The following is a 20,441-nucleotide window of genomic DNA, read 5'->3' as shown; positions in this document are numbered from 1 at the left end:
TTTCTCAAAGACAAAATATTGTCTAAAACAAGAGTACGTGATGGGAGACACAATCTCTCTTTGGCAACTGTTATTTCCACTGGTCTTTTCTAACCTCAGTGCTTCTCCTCTCCTTCTTGTGCCAGGACCTTATTTATTTTTCTTTTTGCATTTTCACAATCCACATTCTTTAAACTATGACCACCTCTTAGAGCCTGCTTGACTCAGCGCACATTTAGGCATTTGGAAATACTTTCTTGATTGTGATTCCTGCACAGAGACGTACACCAATGTGGTTTAAAAATTCTGCAGTATAACAGAAGTTCTATGTCCAATTCAGTGTAATTAGCTTAGGGGAAACTTTTTCTACCCATGAAAGGAATTTACCAGATGAAAGCATAAGGCAAGCAGGCACTCAGCAGGCAATGCCATACAGTTTTACTAGTTGCCTGGACCCTGCCAACCCCAGGCCACCATGAGCAGATATTGCCAATTGTACGGTGGTTTTCCTGATGTGGACAAAAAGCATGATGGAATTTTAAAATCATCCTTACAGAAAAGATGGGTTTGTGGTCGAAGCCCCGAACAAAGACTCAGGGAGCCGAGGTTTGGTTCCGGGCTTCCTGTGGGATGTTACACAAATCACTTAGAGAAAGGATTTTGGATTTCAGTGCCGCAGTCTTTTGGCACAGTGCTGGGCAGCAAGTTCCCTGCATGCCGGGTGCACCAGCAGACGTGGGGACCTGAGCAGGAGCCTCAGAAACCAGCTGAGGAGGGAACGACTGAGGAATCCACAGTGGGAACATTGTAAAAAGGAGTGCTGCTTGCACCTACGGCCTTGCCAAGGCCAGGTCCAGTTTTTGGCCTTCAAGATACTTCTGTCTGCTCCACATCCTCAGCTGGTAACTCTGCCCCGCAGCTGGGCACAGCAATGTGACTTGGAAAGATTAACCAAAGTCTGGGAGGTAAAGCACTCTCTTGGAGGTCAGAGATGCTTGCTAGGTCGAGGGAGGTTCTCCTTCCCCTCTACTCAGCCCAGGTGACACCACACTGGACATTGTGTCCAGTTCTGGGCCCCTCAGTTCAAGAAAGACGGGGAACTGCTGGAGAGAGGCCAGCGCAGAGCAACGAAGATGATGGAGTGGAGCATCTCCCATGTGAGGAAAGGCTGAGGGAGCTGGGGCTCTTTAGCCTGGAGAAGAGGAGACTGAGGGGTGGCCTCATTAATGTTTATAAATATGTAAAGGGTGAGTGTCAGGAGGATGGAGCCAGGCTCTTCTCGGTGACAACCAATGGTAGGACAAGGAGTAATGGGTTCAAACTGGAACACAAGAAGTTCCACTTAAACATGAGAAGAAACGTCTTCTCAGTGAGGGTAACAGACACTGGACCAGGCTGCCCAGGGAGGCTGTGGAGTCTCCTTCTCTGCAGACGTTCAAACCCACCTGGACACCTTCCTGTGTAACCTCATCTGGGTGTTCCTGCTCCATGGGGGGATTGCACTGGATGATCTTTCGAGGTCCCTTCCAGTCCTGACATTCGGTGATTCTCTGTGATTATGTGATTCAATCTCTGTCCTGTTCAGCTCACACAGGGTTTGGTACCCACATGGGTAAAGCCTCGCTTCTTCTCCTCTCTGGAACCTGTTTCACTTTGGCCCCTAAACTGATTTTTTACAGAAAGGCACTTGGAGACATGTGGAGCTGGGTTTAAATCTTTGCTCCAAACCAGGCAAAACAGAGATTTGAGCACAAGTTCACCCAGTTGGTATTTGAAGGGTGCAGGTGTGCTTAGACAGCGGGTTTGGTGTTCCTCAGCTCGGTCCTGAGTACTCTGGAGCACATTTTCATGGCCATCGGTCTTACTATGTAAGATGGAGACACAAACCCCTCATAGTCCCCTCGCCTCTTCTCATACGACATTCCCAGCACAACTTTCTCGCGAGGCTGCGGTGACCAGCCCAGCCCGGTCTGTCATCACACCGGTGAGCAGAGCACCGGCTGGTTTTCCTCGTGACCAACAAAATGTTCTTAACCTACATCTCCAGAGCCAGGAAGACACTCCCAATATGCCAATAAGCCTGTAACACCTCATACCTACCAGGCAAGTTTTACTTTCTTCTTTGCCCAGCTTCCCTTTTGAAGGTACCATAAACACAAGCGAAATGCTTTGAGGATGCACAAGGGAAACAAGACGAGCAGTCAGCAGATGCAGCAAGAACTGTGTGACAATCTTTGCATAAGTTCCAACCTAGAGCAGAGGGAAAATGCATTTCTCAGGAGACGTGGTTTCAATTTCATGCAGATTTCTGACTCCTACAGCTAGTTATCATCCACAGGAACGTTCTGAAAGAGGTCTCTTTTTCCTTTTTTTGATCCTTTTCATCCCTTCTACAAAGCCCTTTGTTACTTTACAGCCTGGACCACAAGTTTCTCACACAGAGGAAAAAAGATTTGGAAATAAATCGAAAAATGAAGTTAAACGGGCTTCAATTGTAATTAAAATGTAAAGGGGACCAAACTATTTAATATTATCCAAAACTGGGAACTGTTTAACATTCAGTCTTTTTCCCTGCTTTGGCATTAAAACACGCTTTCTTTTCAATGATGGTACAGTTTCTTAAGTGTTTCTATTTAACATTTCCCCAACTTGGATCTAGCTAAAACACAAAGGGCTTGAGGTTTTATTTGTTTGTTTGTTTTCCCACAACACATTAGAAAATGCAGTGCAAGCTTTAATGACTATGTCTGTTTTAGCATGCCTTTTGGAGGACTGTAGGCATTTATGGGGGAATGAGGTAATTAATAAATTACTTAGGCATGCAAAGACAAGTTAGAAGCAGCTGTCTTTCTTCTCTTGATATGGCAACACAATCATTAAAACAATGGCTTCTTACCTCATTTTTTTTTCTCTCTCTCTGTTCACAGACCACTCAAGTTGCTTGTTTAAGTTAAAGCTTTAAGGGCTCACCAAGTTTTCAGGACTGGTAATTTCTCTCTCAAACGCATTGTTCTCTCTTATGTATTTGAAGTAGCAATATGAAAATCAGTATTGCAATCCCTTTAAGGAGACTTTGGTGTTCAAATAAACTAAAAATCTCCCATGTTCTCATTTCAGCCTCTAAAAAATGACTTTTATAGTATATCCATTTCTCTTCCGGGTTCAGTTTTATGAAGCTAGAACCACAGCCTTCCCAGATGTGGTGAGAAGATGCGAATTTAGCTGATCCAGCCAGCTGTGAGAGGTATCGGGTACCCCAAAGTCTGGGATCCACAAGCTGATGAAGGAAGGATCAGGTCGCGTTTCTTCCTGCTTTGCAGAAAGCCAGGTGGGTAGGTGAGGGGGGGGATGCCTAAACCAGCATTTCTAAATTGCAGGGTCAAGGAACCAATTGTTGCTCTAGGCAGAAATAAGGACTTTGCCAGCTTGATAACAACAGAGCTGAGACACAGATTACAGTTCCTTTAATTTTCTTCCAGTTAATTAGATGATCAATTGCAGTATTGGCTTTCAGCCATGGCAATGCCAGATGAAGTGAGTTCTCCAGTTTATGAAAGGCTAATCAATCCATTTGCAGCAATGATACAGGTTTTTATTTTAAAGCCAGATGTCAAAATGCAGATGCAAAATACTGCTGTTATTCACAGCAAATTGAGATCTCCTCCTGCCCCCAAAAAATCCCAGTGAAGAGTGGCACAGTAGTTAGAGCTTTAGCTTGGGATGTATTTTCACTTCTCTGCTTACCATAGACTTCCTGAATGACCACAGATGAAACACTTAGGTCCAGATACGCAAAGATACTCAGGCAACTGAGACAGAAATCAGTTGGACTTAGACGCATAACTAGTTTGTGGATCTGGTCCTTTGGAAGAGAGACTGAGTTCTCCACTTAAGAGTGGGATAACAGGTACTTTCCAGCAGAACTGCAGCAACTCCTGTTATGGAAGACAAAAAAAGGCCAAGGAAGAGCAGTGACTGAACAGCTCCGGGTATTTGACTCCAAAGCAACATCTGAGCCCTCTGTCCCATGTCTCCTCCTTAGTGCTGCCCAACTCGGCCAGCAGCAGCAGAGGCCAACATCCCTGTGATCGTCTTCCAGCTGTTTCTTCATTCAAATTCTTCATCCACAAGGACTTTAGCTGGAGACACCATGGAGTGCAGCAGGGGTGAAGTATGGGGCAGTGAAACAAGGACCATCAGTGCTGGGTTGTCAGGGCCCTTTGGGAGGTGAGAAAATTAAAAAACAAACCAAAACAAAACACAAAACACACACCAAAAAAACCCGAACAAAAGGCAAAAAAAAAAAAGGCACAACAAAACAAAACCAACACCTAGTTGAGCATAGAATGGGCTGGGGGCATTCTTATATTTTGAATGAAGAATTCAGTAGCCCTGGCAGGTTGTGGTAAGAGCACAGCATTTCAGACACCAGGAAAACCAGGGGTTTGTATGTCAAAAGATGTCCACACAGGATGGAAGGAGTTTGCCAAGGAACTGAGTAAGCACAATTCAGAACCATAATGACAAAGTTGGTGCATCAAACCTCTCTTTGCTATCTGAGATCACGTTAAGTGACGAAACTGTTTATCAATAAGAGGCAACTCATGAGCGTGGGAAACAAAGATCTCATAGGAACTGGATCTAGATAAGAATGGCCACAGACCTCACCACTTTCAGAACCAAATGAAAATGTGTTTATGCTGACAGCTTTTGCTCAGTGCAAGCCTTTAGTGCATATACATATTCATGCATTCAACAGACCGAGATACACACACAAGCTAATCAAGTTTTCTTTTTGCTATTGTCTTGGAAAGGAGAAAAAAAAGTTATTTCATGGATGTGATTTTCGGTTTTGGGCAGCTGAGAAGCCTTCAGTTCATCATGAATAACATACCTCATCAAAAGAGTAGACAGCAAGGTCAGAAACTGGTTTAATTTCATCATTATTTCATGGCTGTTGCCTTTGTTAAAAAAAAAAAATAAAAAGAATAATGCAAGAGGAGTATAACAATAGCATCTCTACTACTCATTTATATTACTAGAATGGTTACACAAAATAGAGAAGACAGTACTGCCTACAATCTCCCCCAGGGAAAAACAAGCATAGGCCTGAGTACAGCAGCTTGTGGATTATTGATAGGACTAGCAGCTGAATATTAAACCACCTTCTCCTAAAGAAGCAGCAAATTAAATCTGGTTGGTAGAGTAGAGCATGGTTTCTGGAGAAGGAAGAATCCATTCTGGTGTAACCAAAATGCTTTTGCAGGGTTTAAAATTGATTTAAGCTTGAAAGCAAACAGACAAAAATCAACCCATTAGGCACCAAGATCCATAGGAGGAGTCATCGAGGTGAAGTGGGCCAGGAATTCACAAGCCAAAGAGTCTCAATAGCTTGTTAGAGGCATATGTATCACTATAACTGATTTATTGGGCAGGAACGCGGAGTCTGACATGTCCAGAGCACCACACCCTCACCCATCTGCCAACCATCCCTAAGGCTCAGACAAAAAAAAAAGGCCTGCTAGTGGTAGAGTTAGGAAAGAAACACCTCCATGACATCTCAGGCTCCTCCGCAACCAGCCTCGCTGACCCAGCAATGGCTCTTACGTGTCATCTTGGCGTGATCTTGCTTCCCCGCAGGTGTGTGCAGAGGAGGGGGCAGAGGAGAGCCCGTGCCAGGTGCCCCAGGCCGCAGGGACAGGCAGGGACAGACGGGCTGCTCCGACTGTGCGGCTCCTCGGTGGAAAACTGGAAACGTAGAAACGTAGCCACAATAATAAAACCCAAGAGAAAACACCCTCTCCTCCCTCAAAGTGCAGACACGCAGGCTTGGCTCAACACAAAGGTCAGCTCGTTGCCAGTCCACTGACTTCTTCAAGATCACGTAGGCAGCCAGTGAGCTCCTCAGGGACACATCCCAACTTTCCAAATTCACAGACCTGCACGGTAACCACCAATCCTCCTGGCAGGGACTTTTTTACAGACAAAAAGTCCCTCACATGTTTTTACCCCGTCAAGAAAAGACAAGTAACTTGCATCATACAACTTTTATTATTTTTCCCCGCAAAGCAAACTTGTCTTTAAAAAATGGGCTGAAAATGACTTAAACGAGCTGAAAACTACTCAGGAGCAATGTTTATTTTGCAAAACAGTTATCTCATGTCCAGGAGCCCTCATTAATTTGAAAAGTTTCCGTATGACCTCAGAGTTTCTGTAGAATGTGTGAGTGTCCTGCAGCCTCTGCCGCATACGATGGCAAAGAAACTGCAACTGCAGCCCTGCGGAAAGAGTAGTAAAGTTCCATCTATCATGTCTGAGACAGAAAAAACAGTTTATTTTTTAAAATATATTATAGAACTGCACATCTAGGTGCAAGTACTTAATTGGTGCATATGCACGCTCACCTAAAAATGCTGCTAGGCAGAGGCAGCTGCTGGTCACAGGGTTATGGCCTGTGTCAGACCCAGGCGTCCTTCCTGAGACTGGATGTGGCCAGCTTTGAAGTCCTGGGTGTCAGTGAAATCAGGCCAAGCTCTTGCAGGCTCATAGGAGGGGTATGAGGAAAGTATAATTTCCTGGAGTTAGCTAACACATCTGACCAGAGAAAGTCAATCTATTGATTAATATCTCTTCTTCTGTTGGCCCTCTGTAATCTCTCCTGCCTAGGTGACTCCTCCCAAGTGCCTCGTTGCTAAATAGCAATTAAAGCGTAAATACATTAACAACTCTGTATTATAAACTCGCTGTCAAGCCACACGGTGCTGCCGAGCCTGGCCGTGACAGTGGGACTCTGCCTCATCACTGGCCGCTCTCCCATGCCAGGAATATTGATCGGTCACTCCAAAACGACATCAGAGTTCATGTCCCGTTATAATGTGATTTTGACCTTTACAAAGTGACTGCAGACTCTTGGGGCATGTGGGGTTACATGGGCCTGGGTTGAGGGGACTGTCTCCATTTCCTTCAGCCCCAGCTACCCCCTGCTTCTCTGCTTGGCCAGGCCAGAAGTTGTCCTTTCTCCTTTCAGATGGGAGGAAGCATTTGTAGTCCATCATACGTGCGATGACATATCGCAATTCTCGGGTTAGTACTCGCTATGGCACCCATGCAGACTCTAAATATGCTGCCTGCAGAACCTGGTGAGGCAGGGAAACCCAGGGTTTTCCCCTTAAATATTCAGCTTATTTCCAGGAATACAGATCCCCAGCTGTGGAAACCTGTGTTTACCTCCGTGGGCAGCATGTTGGAGTGGGGTTTTTGTGAAGCCGAGACACAGGGGTTTTGATGAGAAAGCTTTGACTGTGGTGCCCAGGGGGGACATACCAGGTGTGATATCCCACAAATAGCAAGGACTGCCAAGGTGCAGGGATGCACATGGAAGAAGGGAGGATGGGCAGCGAGAAGATGCCAACTCTGTAATCCCTCCCATCCACAAATAATTTCCACTCTCTCAGGTCACCTCTGTGACGTTTTGCTGTAGCAGGTCATAAGCAGCAGTTTCCCAGGTACCAAATGGGACACTTCGCCAAAGCACGTTGAGTTTGACTGTTCGCCGATGCTGCTGGGTGCACGCTTCCAGGGAAGCTGTTCCCCTTTGCTGAGCCATTTCTTCTGCATATCAGCATGGCCAAGTTCATTTCCCCTGTGGTGAAATGAGGAGATAAAGAGTTATTTTAAAGTCCTGGAGACTCCTGTGAGAGCAGAGTGAGGGCCTTCTCGCTTGTTTACACACTGTTTAGGCAGAAAAGCAAAGAGGTGATCCTGGGAAGAAGGAGGCTTTCCCAGGGCATCCCGCTGAGCTGTGCTTGGAGGTCTCTGGGCCCCTAAACCACACAGGGGATGGGTAAAAGGATGGAGGTGGTTGGAGAGCACAGGGATAGTAAAGACATGACTCAGGCATGAAGTGGTTTCAGCAGAGGGCTGGTCATGCACAAGCAATAAAATGGGAGCTAACAGCACAACATTTCTTGCTAACCACATACCAGACTCGCTCGGCTTTCCGAGGAGAAGACAGCAGAGAGAGGAAGGAAGCATCTGCTGAGGAGCCATGTCTCAGTCCGTGCCAAAATGTTACTCTAGATGTAAAAGAGGAGAAACTCCCGTGGGTACACACGAGACCTGCAGTAGGCAATAAAAAATAAATGGGGGGCAGAAGTGGGCAGCCTGGTAGAGGTTCAGGCAGCGCTGGGGGCCAATCCTGCTCAGAACCTGAGCCTGAGCTGGGGCTTTCCCAGGTGGGCTGCACTTGTTTTTCCTCTCTAGGAACGAGAATTTACATCGGGGCAGGTATCGGGAGCTGCTCTGGGAGCTGCTGGGTTTGGAGCAGCGCTGCCATCAGGAGAGCTGGCGGTGTGGGTTGCTTTAATAAACACTTTCTGCCAGCAGCTTTTTAATGGGATCTTTTGCCTCTGGAGGATGTGACGTGTGGTAACAGTCTGTCTGCAGAAACACTTGCCCGTCTGTCTGCAGAAACAGGCCAAACATGGAGTTTTCTCCTCATTCACACACCAAAAAAGAAAAAAAAAAAAGGTGTATTTTAACTTAAAAACTCACATGGTTTTGCAGAGCGTGGACACGGCGCCGTCAGCTGCTGAGGGAGAGTTTCCCTCCATCACTTGCAGTGGGTTCTGCTGCCAGGCTGCTCTGAGTGCCTCTGCTTACACTCGTGGAATATACGTGGATTTACTGAAGTCTGGCACTTCCAGAAAGCCACCGGATATTAAGAAAGAAAAACTCACTGGGATTAAAACTGTAATAAATGCACAATATTAATAGCAGCGCTAGTTTTTAAAAGAGTCGACGTACGTAGAAAATACAGCTGACCCCATTTCATGACTGTTTGGAGGATGAATGGCATTTTGTGGCAAAATACTGCTCTCTGTGACAGGTGGGGAAGGAGCATCTGGGGGAGAGGGACTCAATGACATGAATTTGTCTTCCTGTGTATTTTGGAACATGATTTGTGTTCATTGAAACGTCAGCTTTTCTGGTAATTTTTTCCTTTTCCAGCAAAGCTGCTTTAATCTCCTTACTGGAAATTGTACTATTTATGCAGAAAATCCTGCCTCTGAGATTGCTTGAGATCACGAATTATGTAACCCAAACAGATGGAGTCAGATTTTTTTCTTCTGAATGTCAATTCATATTATAATCCCAACAGGCTGCAATCATTTATCAGCTCATTTGCAGCATTAAAAAAAATAGTCTGGGGATTTTACGTATGCATTTAATATATGCTTACATAGGAACACTTATGCCAGTGGCAAGACCGTCGCTAAATACTGATAATAGTAATAATGCTTATTAAGGACTTTCCTCATTCTTATGAACAGAAAGACTCTGTGTAATACATATAATAAAAATGCATGTGATATTACGACTCTGACGCTGCAAAGACCTATATGTATGGTTGTATTTACACGTTGCATACATGTGGTTATCTGCAGTGCTGGTATGAAATTACAACTGAGAGTACCTGCGGGATCGACCTGGTGAAAGGAGGAGATGGAGGAAAGCTGGAGAGACACAGGCCAGGGCAAGGTGATCAGGGCGAAGAACCTGATTAATGCTGCTCAGTCCAACTCTTGAGCAATATTCAGTCTTATAGAGATGAATCACCCAGCTCCCAGCTGATCGCGTGCACACACTGTAGACGCTAATATATAATATACAATAGCTGGTTTTAAAATTCACATTAGCTGAATAGTCTGCTAACATGATTGGGCAGAGAAAATCCTACAAGGCTAAATTACACTTGCAGAGATTTGATCCTTTTTTGTTACTAATATGGCTGTTCTTATTTCATATTTCCTTGTACCCCTTATTTCAAGGGTTGGACTCGATGATCTCTGAGGTCTTTTCCAATCCAGTCGATTTTGTGATTCTCTGTGATATGAGTTCAAGCAAAAGTGAATCAAGAGCACAGGAGAAAGCAGATGAAAAGAGATGGGAGGGAAAGGTAGCAAGCAAAGGTCATTCCGAAATAAGATGAATATAAATTGAATATGTAGGTCCTAAAATTGAAGAGAGCTCGATAAGATGAATTTAGGAGGAAGAGAGAAAAAAAATAATTTGAACTTATATCTTATTTTCTACCAAGCCAAAGTTCAACCAGGGCTTGAAAAAAAAAAACAACACAAAGTTGAAATATGGTCTTAGTCCAACCACATTATACACATCTATTCCATTCTGTGGGAATTTCCTATGTGATACAGTTACATATTTGGGCCCAAAGTGTTGTCTTAGGCTCAAACCACGGCAAGGAGCTTTGCTAGAGAACTTTCAGGAAAACGTCAGAAAGCTGAAGCAGAGCTCCTGGTACGACACAGAGCTTTCTGCAAAAGCAAAACCAAAACAGAGGCACAGTGCGACCTAAGGCTGGGTTCAGGGGCCTGTGCACGGAGTGTGACCCCTGTGGACCTGGCTGTGTCGTGTTCAGCTGTTTTTGCACAACCGCCGCTTCATTCCAGCATGATGTTTTATTTTGATGGGGTTTTGCCAGCAAGGGGTGTAAGGTGGCTGGAATGGACTCTGGTCCAGGGAATGTAATGGAAACCCCAAGATCTGGTCTGTGCCCTCTGCCGCCCTTCCAACACATTCGTGGTGGCATTTTTTCCTCTTTTTTTTGGGGATCATTGAGGTGCTTGTAATTGTGGTTGTAATTCCTGAGGGCACACCAGAGTGGGACGTTGTGAGCGAGAGCTCACGTCTGTCCTGCACCTGGGTATGATGGCAACAGCCCAGGCCCCATCGCAAGAAGAGACTTTAAGTTTTGATCCCATCTTTCTTTTTGCTAAAACCTAAAGAGTTCCTCTAGCAAATGTTTTCAGGGACCAGCCTAGAAAGCTGAACCAGAGAGCTGCTCGCAGCCAGGCGTTGCAGCATCAGCCTTTTTCAGGTCTCACCATCGACAGCAGATCTTCCACTAAAAACATTTCTGTGTGGGGACGCTAAAAACCAAGTCAGCAGGAGTTAAGCATTTGAATCCAGATGTGGTCATGGCCTCTAAATTCCCTCATCCCCTCAAAGTTCATTTTATTTTCCTCTCATATTTCAGAATGCAAAGAGAACAACAGAATTTAATGAAACATCAAGATGACCTGACAGGAGGAAGAACGTGACATTTCAAAGACAGCCCCAATTTTAGCCAGGGAATTGCCATTTCTTACACAGGGCGCTATGTAACACCTTGGTACTACTCATGTGAGAAAAACTATAATGGGGTTTTAATTCATTCTGGATCTTGTCCAGTGGTTTATTTAGTCAGATGATTTTTCATTAGCCAAAACTTCAAAGATCTTTTTAATTTTCTTTTTTCCCACAAGAAAAAGAATGAGCTTCTGCTCTTGCTTGTAAATATATGTAAATGTTTAACGGAACAGGATTTTGCTCAGGCTTATAAAATGTTCTTTCTTTAGAATAGCTTTTCCCTGGATGATGTAATTTACTTGACTGGGTATTTTCTACTCTTGCACAACTGTGTTAGTCGATCTAAGCAGATTAATCTAAGCACCAACATGGCACTTGCTTTGCCAAACAGTTATTCAGTGCCCCGCAAAAAAGAAGAAAGGATTGTTATTTCAGGGAGGCAAAGGGATCGCTTCTCTGTGCCTGAGATGACTTTCAGATGGATGTTAGTCTGTTTGTGTGTAAATAGGTCTAAAAGCCCCAAGGACCGACGGGCTGGATGAGCCAGATACTGTATTAGCAGTTACGTAACAGAAGCAGCACTAAGAGGAGGAAAAAAAATGCTGTTTTTTCCCCATTGTTACAACGAGTCCAGAGCTGGACGATCTAAAGGACATGGCGATGATTTTAAAGGGAGAATCCACAGCACTGGCTGTGCTTACAAGTCCTTTCCTAAATCTTCAGCCCTGCAAAGCTCCTGATGTTAGATTCTCGGTTTGTAGGGGATAGAGGGGAAAAAAAGAGACAGAGGAGAAATAAGGACATTTATTTTTAGTAGGAGTGACTCTCAGACAGGGGAAAGGTGATAGACTGATAGCTTTCGGGAAACATTTTGTTTAAACATAAAGCACAGAATGCAGGAAGCAGATTCAAGTCATCTCCATAACACGCTCCAAATGCCTCAACATCACTTGGTCAGTCTGCCCTTGAGGGTGAGATAATTATGCTGTGCTGTCTGAATGAGGGATTTTTTGGTTCACTGATCAAACACTTATTTTAAATCAACTTGAAATGAAAATTTCACTCCTCATTTTCATAGGGTTTTGGGGAAGTCAACATTTTCCCCCTGTTTTCACTCAAAATGATTCATGTAATTCAGGCAATATTCGAGAAAACACTATTTTTCATGAGGACTAAGGAGATTTTAGGGGAAGAAAAATAACCGTATTTTTGCCATTGTAAAAGTACTTCCTAAATTCAGCGCAGCTACTTGGTCACTGCAAAACTGCAGAGTCCTGTGACGAAATTCCTTCCTGAGCTTCTAGTGATCTCTGAATTAATACTAAATTGCTCGATATTTCTGCCTATTAAAGACACAGACTGGGTGTATCCAATCACATCTCCCTCTTGTGGCTACTTCCCAGGACTAAAACAACCTGTTATTTACTCGTCATTATAAAGGATTATTTAGGTTGCTTCTTTCTGTAACACTTTGTTTTCCAGCCTGAAGTCCTGCTGCTGATAGTTTGTGGGTGTTGGAGAGGCTACACCACCTTTTCTTGCCTTGTGCTTCCCGACGAGATGCCACCAACCTCACCTCGGGGCTTGGGGACACCAGTGTTAAACTGGAGGTCCCACCAGCCCCAGGCAAACCAGCTCATCCCTTAGACAAGAAATGTTGGCAAAGCAAAGGTTTCTGTACCTGTATGGTCCACATACAGACACCAGCATCTGAATAAACCAGTAAACAGACAATTCTGATGAGACACGGGCTTTGTAAGAAGTTTTGCCATCCAGATGTCCTGCAGAGATTTCCCCCTAAATCACAGCATTTTGCTTCTCCCCATTTGTTTTTTTACAAACAGCAGCTTTTACAACTACATTTATGCTCCTGCTAACGGTTTCACAGCAAATGATATTTCATTTTGATGAGAAAGCTTTTGAGCAGAAGCCAAATTGCTCCAGGCAAAGCAGATTTTGTTTTCCTACAGTTTAATCAGTAGGAAATTAAGAGGCCAATATTGTGCTTCCCCAGACATGGAGGCAAGTGGCCGTCTTCGCTCGGGTGAGTTTTTCCTTTCCCTCACTCCCCAGGACACAACCAGGAGTCAAAAGTCACGCTGTCTAACATAAATCCTATGGTCTCAATCCCCAGCCCATGTAAATCGGTGTTACTCCATCGGGTGAACCACAGATTTACAGCCTTCATCAGTCAGCAGGTACACAGCATCCATCACAGAACAGGCCATGTTCAGCCAACCTCTCTAATTTGTTAAAAAGTCAATTTTACCTTTTAAGAGGAAATTGAGGACATAATTCAAATTCCTGTTTGTGTCCTTGCCTCGAAAGGAAGGCAACTCCTGAGCGGCTTCTGGCAGCTGGTCAGACAGTATGAGAAGCTACTGAAGTTATATATATATATATAAGTTTTTGTGCTGTCTGAAAGGGTCAAGGCTGGCCACTCTGAGGGAAGGTGTTTCTAGGCAAACATTAATGTGACACTCTGTTTGAAGAGGTGACTCAGCCACAGAAATATGCGCCTTTTATCACACATTTCAAACTGTGTAAAAAACAAGTTTTGGGGATTTCAGTCTGCTTATTCCATGTTGGAATTCAGCTCAAGTTCTCCATTCAAAAGACATTTATCTCACAGGTTTTAGCTAATGTAAAACAGTATAGACTAAATGCTTTCTAAGGGCTATATACTTTATATAGGAAATACAACACCTGTGTTGCTTTCAAAAGGACCCAGCATTGGTATCTAGGTGGCGGTTCTTCAGCAGATGCCTGAAAGATGACGAAGGACCTGCAAAGATGAAGTCTCGCTTTACAGCAAAAGACTTATTTAAAAAGACTCCCATCCTCAGGCGTGAAAACTACTCACTGGGATCCCAGACTCTTTGCAGAGGAGTTTTATACAGGTCGGTACAGCGGAACGCTGCCAGCAGCCGCCAGTCCCTGCGGCTGGCAGAGCTTTAGTGCTCAGCGTTTACATGGGGTCATCTGAGGTTAAGAGCAATGGGGGCTGCGCTGGCTCAGGCTCCCGCCTTCTTCTAATCAGGATCAAACCAAAATCGATTTCAGTGCTGGGCCCCCTACTGCAGCCCAGGGACGGTCTGGGTTTTTAAGGATATCTGCGAACTCCAGCTCTTTCCTCGGCTTTCTGTGTAGAGTGAGTTGGTGTCCAAGCTGGCTCAGCCTGCTGAGACCTGGCAGGAGGGAGGGGAGCAGCCTGGAGATGTCTGTGCTGGCCGGGCATAGGTCAGATGTGAATAAACCCCATTGAGAAAAACACAAGGAAAGACATGGACCTACTGGAGAGGGGCCAGAGGAGGCCACAGAAATGATCAGAGGAATAGGACAGTTGTCCTATGAGAACAAGCTGAGAGAGTAGGGGTTGTTCAGCCTGGAGAAGGCTCCAGGGAGACCTTATTGTGGCCTTTCTGTACTTAAAAGGGGCTGATAAGAAAGATGGGGACAGACTTTTAGCAGAGCCTGTTACCATAGGACAAGGGGTGACAGTTTTAAACTAAAGGAGGGAAGATTCAGGCCAGACATGAGGAAGAAATTTTTACATTGAGGGTAGTGAGAGCCTGGCCCAGGTTGGCCAGAGAGGTGGTGGATGAACCATTCCTGGAGACATCCCAGGCCAGGCTGGACGGGGCTCTGAGCAACCTGAGCTGGTGAAGATGTCCCTGCTCATGGCAGGGGTGGCACTGGGTGGGGTTTGAAGGTCCCTTCCAACCCAAACTGTTCTATGATTCTAGAATAGGGAAGGAGCATATTCCAGCAATGCCTCAGCATTAAGTGGCTTTCCTGGGAAGGCAGTCACCAACAGCTGGTTGTAGGAGAGGAGAGGGTGGTGGCATGGAAAACCCTGTCACCTTTCTCCAGGTTTCCTCATCTCAAGAGTCAGCGCTTTATCATATCAGTGGCGGAAACTATTTAAAGGCTCCTTAATTAGCCTGTGGTCTCAGGCAGTTCCTGTGCTGACTGCTAGATGCGTCTGAACAATACCACAGGGCTCATTTTTGTCAAATGGAAAAAGTTTTCTTGCAAACCACAGAAAAACTGTGCCTGACCACCTGGCAGGCTGGAGTGGCAGCGAGCGGAGGTGAGAGGGGTCAGTCACATCAGATAGGATTTGTTTGTGCAGTGCCCTGATAGGAAGCGACAAGCTCTAGATGAGCTGGATTTCAGGCAGTTCTCACCTCTGAAGCGCCTCTCCAGTCCCGACTTTCAGTGCTTTGTGCTGTGGCTGCTGAGAAGAAGATGGAAATTGTTGCTTGGAGAAAAGTCACTCAGCATCTGAAACAACCATTTCTGTGTTTTGCCCGCCACATAGCTCATGGCCAGGGTAGATGGGGTTTTCCTCTTCTTTTTCCAACCTGATGTCTCACAAAAGCCTTTTTTTGTAGGACAACCCCCCCACCATGAGCCATACCTTGGGTTCCACCACCACAGCAGCTCTACCTCACCCCCCTGCCTGTATTGGGGCTCCCAGCTACAGCACTAGGGAATCATGGGTTGGAGAAGAACCTTTCATTCATTTGATGCCAATAGTAAAGGCTGAGTTAAAGCTTTTAATCACCTGCTAAAATTATTGTTAAATTAGGTAGTTAACTCAGCTGTTTACTCAGCTGAGAAACCTGCTTTTCAGCTGGGAAACTGAGCTGCTTGCCCCCATGTTTGATCCAATAAATCCAAGCTACAGTTCCTGAATTAGAAGAGGATCCAAAATCAGTGGCTCAAAGACTTTTCCTTGCTGCTCCCCTCCTCAGGAGTGTGCCCTCCGTTCCTTATTCAGATTCCCCCATCTCTTGCTCACATCTCTGTAGGGGTGGCTCCCAGGGCTGGCTGGTCCTGCCTGCAATGGGGCTCCCACCTCCTCCCTCTCATAGCCCCCAGCTCACCTCCCACCCACCCCCCAAAATCCTTCATTTGGCATGAATATGTACCACACTGCTTGGGGCTTTTCCTTATGCACAAGGGTGCCCCTGAATTCATCTACCTCTGCTGTTATGCATAGAAGTCCTGTAGAAGTAGGTGCACACATGTGAATCTAGTCATACATCCCAGGGAAATGTTTCTGCTGTAAATGTTGAGAAAAGAGAGATCTGGGGACGCCTGTTGCTGTTTTTTCTCATCTTTACTCCCACACATGCAGGGGAGGCTTTCACAGGAAACAACAACTGGAAATAGATTTCTGAAGAAGTTTGAATTAAGAATATTTTCCTCTGCTTAGGCAGGCATTTGACAGTGTAATTCTTAAATATCCTTTATTGCTATTAAATTTAATACCTGTGAAGGATTACATATCTGCTTCATTGCCAAGTCTGGCGGGATTAGGAGAGTAGTGTCTGCTTAGTGTTTTAAAAACATCAAACACTAACAAAGCCCTGAGCAAGAAAACTTTTCTAAGGGCTGCAAAATGCCAAGGGTCCGGGGAATTGCACCATGCCAGGAAATCTGATGGTGTGCTCTTTGAGGAGCTCTGTGTTTCAGCTGCTGTAGCACATGGTGACAGAGATGGAGTTGTTGCAGAAATCTCTGCACGCCAATACTCGAAATTCTGCTCCTGGGCTGCATAAAACCACTGGCTTCAACCCAAGGAGCTCGTACCCCTTCTCCGCAGGATGCAGGATTCTGGGGTTTGGGATTTAAATATTATTTGCAATATTCACATCGCAAGTAATTGTTCATAGTAATCTCCCTCTTCCTCTGTATATGGGAAATCAGTTCCCCTAGTCCTGAAACTACGGGTTTATAGCGGGGATGTGAAATCCTTGTTACAGCAGGAGGTGCAGCCCTGGATGGGATGAGCCAGGCAGGCTTGGACCCTTCTGGCACGGCGAAGAGATTGGCACAAGGGTTTTGGAAGGAGCTGTCTCTTTAAAAAGGCTTCTGAGTTTCTCAAAAGAGGCTGAAAGTCAATATTGTTTGCTGTAATTAATGGCCTCTACAGCTCAGGCACCAGCCTTAGGCAAATCCACCCCAAAAATCCCCTGGAATAACCACCACCACTTTGATGATAGAGTATGAGGTGACTTGCCTTGCGTTGCAGTAAATTGCCGTGTGGGAAGAGCAAACCAGCCTCGCCGCTTCCCTCCGGAAAGCTCCTGCGCAGGCGTGGGATCCTCTGCCCCCCGCCTGCAGGGAAACTGGGAAACGGGGACCGTGCCCTGCGAGTCACAGATGGTCATTGCCAGGATCTGAAGGTACCATGTGTAGGTACAAAGCATGATCAGGGAAGCATATTTTTGATTCAGCTGCTCTTAGGATGACTCTGGCATCTATAGAGAGGAATTAGCTCTGGCTATTTCCAGGAGTAAGGGTTTGGCACTAGAATCAGTAGAAAAAAAACATACTTGAGCTACAGCAATGTGTTGGTTGTTGTTGTTGTCGTCTTTTTTTTCTTTTTAATATATTCATGTTATTATTGTGTTTTCCTTTTTACAGCTAATGAGTATCTGTCCCCGGGGAAGGGAGGCTGTGGGCACCGGAGGAAGGGCTGATCTGCAAAGGGTGTGTGGCAGTGAAGCGGCACCTCCCAATAGGACACAAAGAGGGTTCACCCATCTCTGGCAAGATGCAGTGCCCAGGAAACCCCAGAAAGCTCATTTTCTGCTACCAAAGGGGAAATAAGAGATTAGAAAACAAAAATCACTGTAAGAGTTGCCTTCAAAACTCCGGCAGCAGATTTAAATGTATTCTCTAGTTACTTCTTCACCTCCACAGCTCAGCTCAAATTCCTCATAACTGTTTCCTTTACATCAAAGACACAGAAACTTGAAATAAAAATAATAATCAAAGCGACAAACAAATCATGAAGCAAAAAAGGCTTCTTAAAGCAGCGGGGGAGCCAGGTCTCCCTTCATTTGCTTAAGGAGAACCCAAAGACGGAGCCTTGCAGTTGCTTACTAAAATATGGGGTCACATGGGAAGGCTCTTGGCTAAATCCTCCACCCCAACATGCAGAGCTAGGCTCAGGTGAGCCTGGTTTAAAACTGTGCTTCCAAACAGAGCAGCTTACACTGAAAAAGAGCTGGGGGCACAGGAGAAACGCCATCCAGCCCTGGAGGCAGCCGGGCAGAGAGTTTGCCAGGGCTGGAAAAGGGGTCAGACACCTCACCAGGGGCTCCCAGTAGCCGAATGTCACCTGCAATTACACTAATTAGGCTAATGGCAAACATGACTTTCCATGAACAGAGCCCAGGGTGGGGGGGTGTCGCATACTACAGCTCCACTGATACTGGTTTGAATCATCAGCTGGAAACGAGATAGCCGCATCCGCCAAGAATAAATATTTCTATCCTCGGCTCAGATTTATTGTCATCGGAGGCTGATGCGAGCACGGGAGGACCCACGGACACCTGATACGAGACATACCAGCTGTTCCACAGACGGCCGGGTGGGAAGCAGACCTCCACGTTACGCTCAGAATTTGTGGCCAATTCATTCTCCAGGCTGCAGTAGTAAATACCGCACGTTGTATACGCGCCCAGCACAAGAGTGATTGCTCTGGCAGCCACCGGTGCACTCCTGGGAAGTTTCCTGTGCATTAAGTGCTTTTGACACTAATGTTGGTGCCTAAGCAAACACATTAGGATGACTAAAACACCAGGGCTGCAAAGAATCACAGAGCACACAAGCTGGAAACGCAGCGGCAGACCCAGAGCGAGAGAAAAGCAACGTGCTTTTGTTTTTAAGGCTGGCCTTTGGTCTCTCCTGCCTTTGCACGGTTGTAAAATAGGTATGGTGAGATGTTTATGGGTGAGGCGGTAGTTCCTCGTGACACTTCAGTGCTATTTAAGAAGCACACCTAAATATTCTGCATTAAAAAGTCAGGTGAGCTCGTGTGAAAAGTAATTTAATTTGATTGTGCTCTTTGCAGATATGGGAAGTAAACCCACAGCCTGCACTCGGTAGAATTACAATGTTGTAAGGACAGCTGAAATGAGAAGAAATTCAGGTTCATTACCCATAGTACTTGGCGCTGCTGCAGAGCACTAAAGGTTTTGTTGCACAGATTTGCAACCCAGATATTCACATTTGGAAGAACTTGAGATTCGGGGGATTATAAAGGATGTGTGGGAGTATTAGGCAGTTCTCCACACTGAAGATGAAAAAGGCTCTCACAGAAATACTTAATGGCCTTTGAAACAAGAAGAAAGCACGCAGGATATTTTTAGAAGCCCGCCTGCACTTGCCAACACCTGCTTCTGCTGATGGCAGAGGCTCCCGAGTGCCGACACCCAGCACCTCTGGATGCCACACCTCATTGGAGATTTATACAAGATTTTTATACAACATTATCTGCTGCTGCCATAAGAAAAAGGGGACCTTGAAGTGCACGTGCTTGGCTGGAGCAGGGAGAGAACCCCAACTAAAGCATCCCTGAAAAGTCACCTCTGAAAAACTTCCTAGGACTTTGGTTCCTGTTCTGCAAACTGAGAACATGTTTGTGCTTCGAAGATGCCACCCTGGATCACAGGAGGTTGCATGCTGGTGACATCCCGCAGTGTACAAGGACCAAGGTGGGACTTGGTCGGCGAGACTTTGACAGCTCACTCCTTTGCCCATCTCTTCTCTTGGTTAAGGACATGGTACCTCCAACCAGGACATCTCTTCAGGACTTCTTTCTGAAAAGTCAAATGGTGGCTGCCATCCAAAGACACTGGCACTAGACAGTTATGGAAATGCTGAAGTGATGCGAGTTAAAATTTATTTGGAACTGACACTTCAAAGCAGCATAAAAATACAGAGCGGTTCTGTGTTTTGCATGTTTACCTACCACTCCAAAGAACGGTTAGAAGCAGGTTGATAAGTGAGGGTTTGTAATTATCCTGTGTGTTTTTCCTTTTACCCCGTTTACCATAAGTTTCCTTAAAAATAGACACACACACACCCTGGAATGAAGCATTTTCCCATGAAAGACTACCAGTGTCAGATTGTGTAAGCTCTTAGGAAATTACTTGTTGTTACTTGTTTGGTTTTGATATTAAAAATGTGTAGTGTCTGAATTTTCCAGCAAGAGAAATCTAATCTTATTGTATAAGAATTACCCCAGGCCAGTAATAATATTTCTGAAGGAACCCGTCATGGAAAACATGTTCCTTATGTTTTTACTAGGAAAATCTAAAACTCAAAAAAAAAAAAGGAAAGATTGAAACCAAGAGGCTTGGGATAGAGCTGGACCTGCCACACGTAAGTGGTACGTGGGAATTTGAGCTGTTGCCGCTGCTAATAAAAGGTTTTTCCTCCTTCACCAGGATGGTTAACTGTTGTGCTTTAGATTACAAAGAGCCACCTCACATGGGAATAGCAGCAGCAAA

General features: G+C 45.3%; 2 long non-coding RNA genes across 3 annotated transcripts; one reads left to right on the top strand and one right to left on the bottom strand.

The window, feature by feature from the left end:
- Positions 1 to 2,635: 2,635 nt before the first annotated feature.
- Positions 2,636 to 16,605, bottom strand: LOC110361602 (uncharacterized). Its single transcript, XR_010473238.1, has 5 exons — positions 8,533 to 16,605; positions 7,962 to 8,097; positions 5,587 to 7,621; positions 4,874 to 4,940; positions 2,636 to 4,197 (listed from the first exon to the last, which is right to left on the bottom strand). It is a non-coding gene; the product is annotated as an uncharacterized LOC110361602 (long non-coding RNA).
- A 357-nt stretch (positions 16,606 to 16,962) lies between these two features.
- On the top strand, positions 16,963 to 20,129 carry LOC135579664 (uncharacterized). 2 transcript variants are annotated; one of them, XR_010473237.1, is made up of 2 exons: positions 16,963 to 17,333; positions 17,566 to 20,129. It is a non-coding gene; the product is annotated as an uncharacterized LOC135579664 (long non-coding RNA). The 2 variants fall into 2 exon arrangements; XR_010473236.1 differs by having other exon boundaries at positions 17,138 to 17,324.
- The last annotated feature ends 312 nt before the right edge of the window (positions 20,130 to 20,441 follow it).

This window comes from Columba livia, chromosome 5 (assembly GCF_036013475.1).
Source record: "Columba livia isolate bColLiv1 breed racing homer chromosome 5, bColLiv1.pat.W.v2, whole genome shotgun sequence".
Classification (NCBI taxonomy): Eukaryota; Metazoa; Chordata; class Aves; order Columbiformes; family Columbidae; genus Columba; species Columba livia.
Note: the sequence above shows the minus strand (reverse complement) of the source record. Positions and strands in the feature narration are given on the sequence as shown.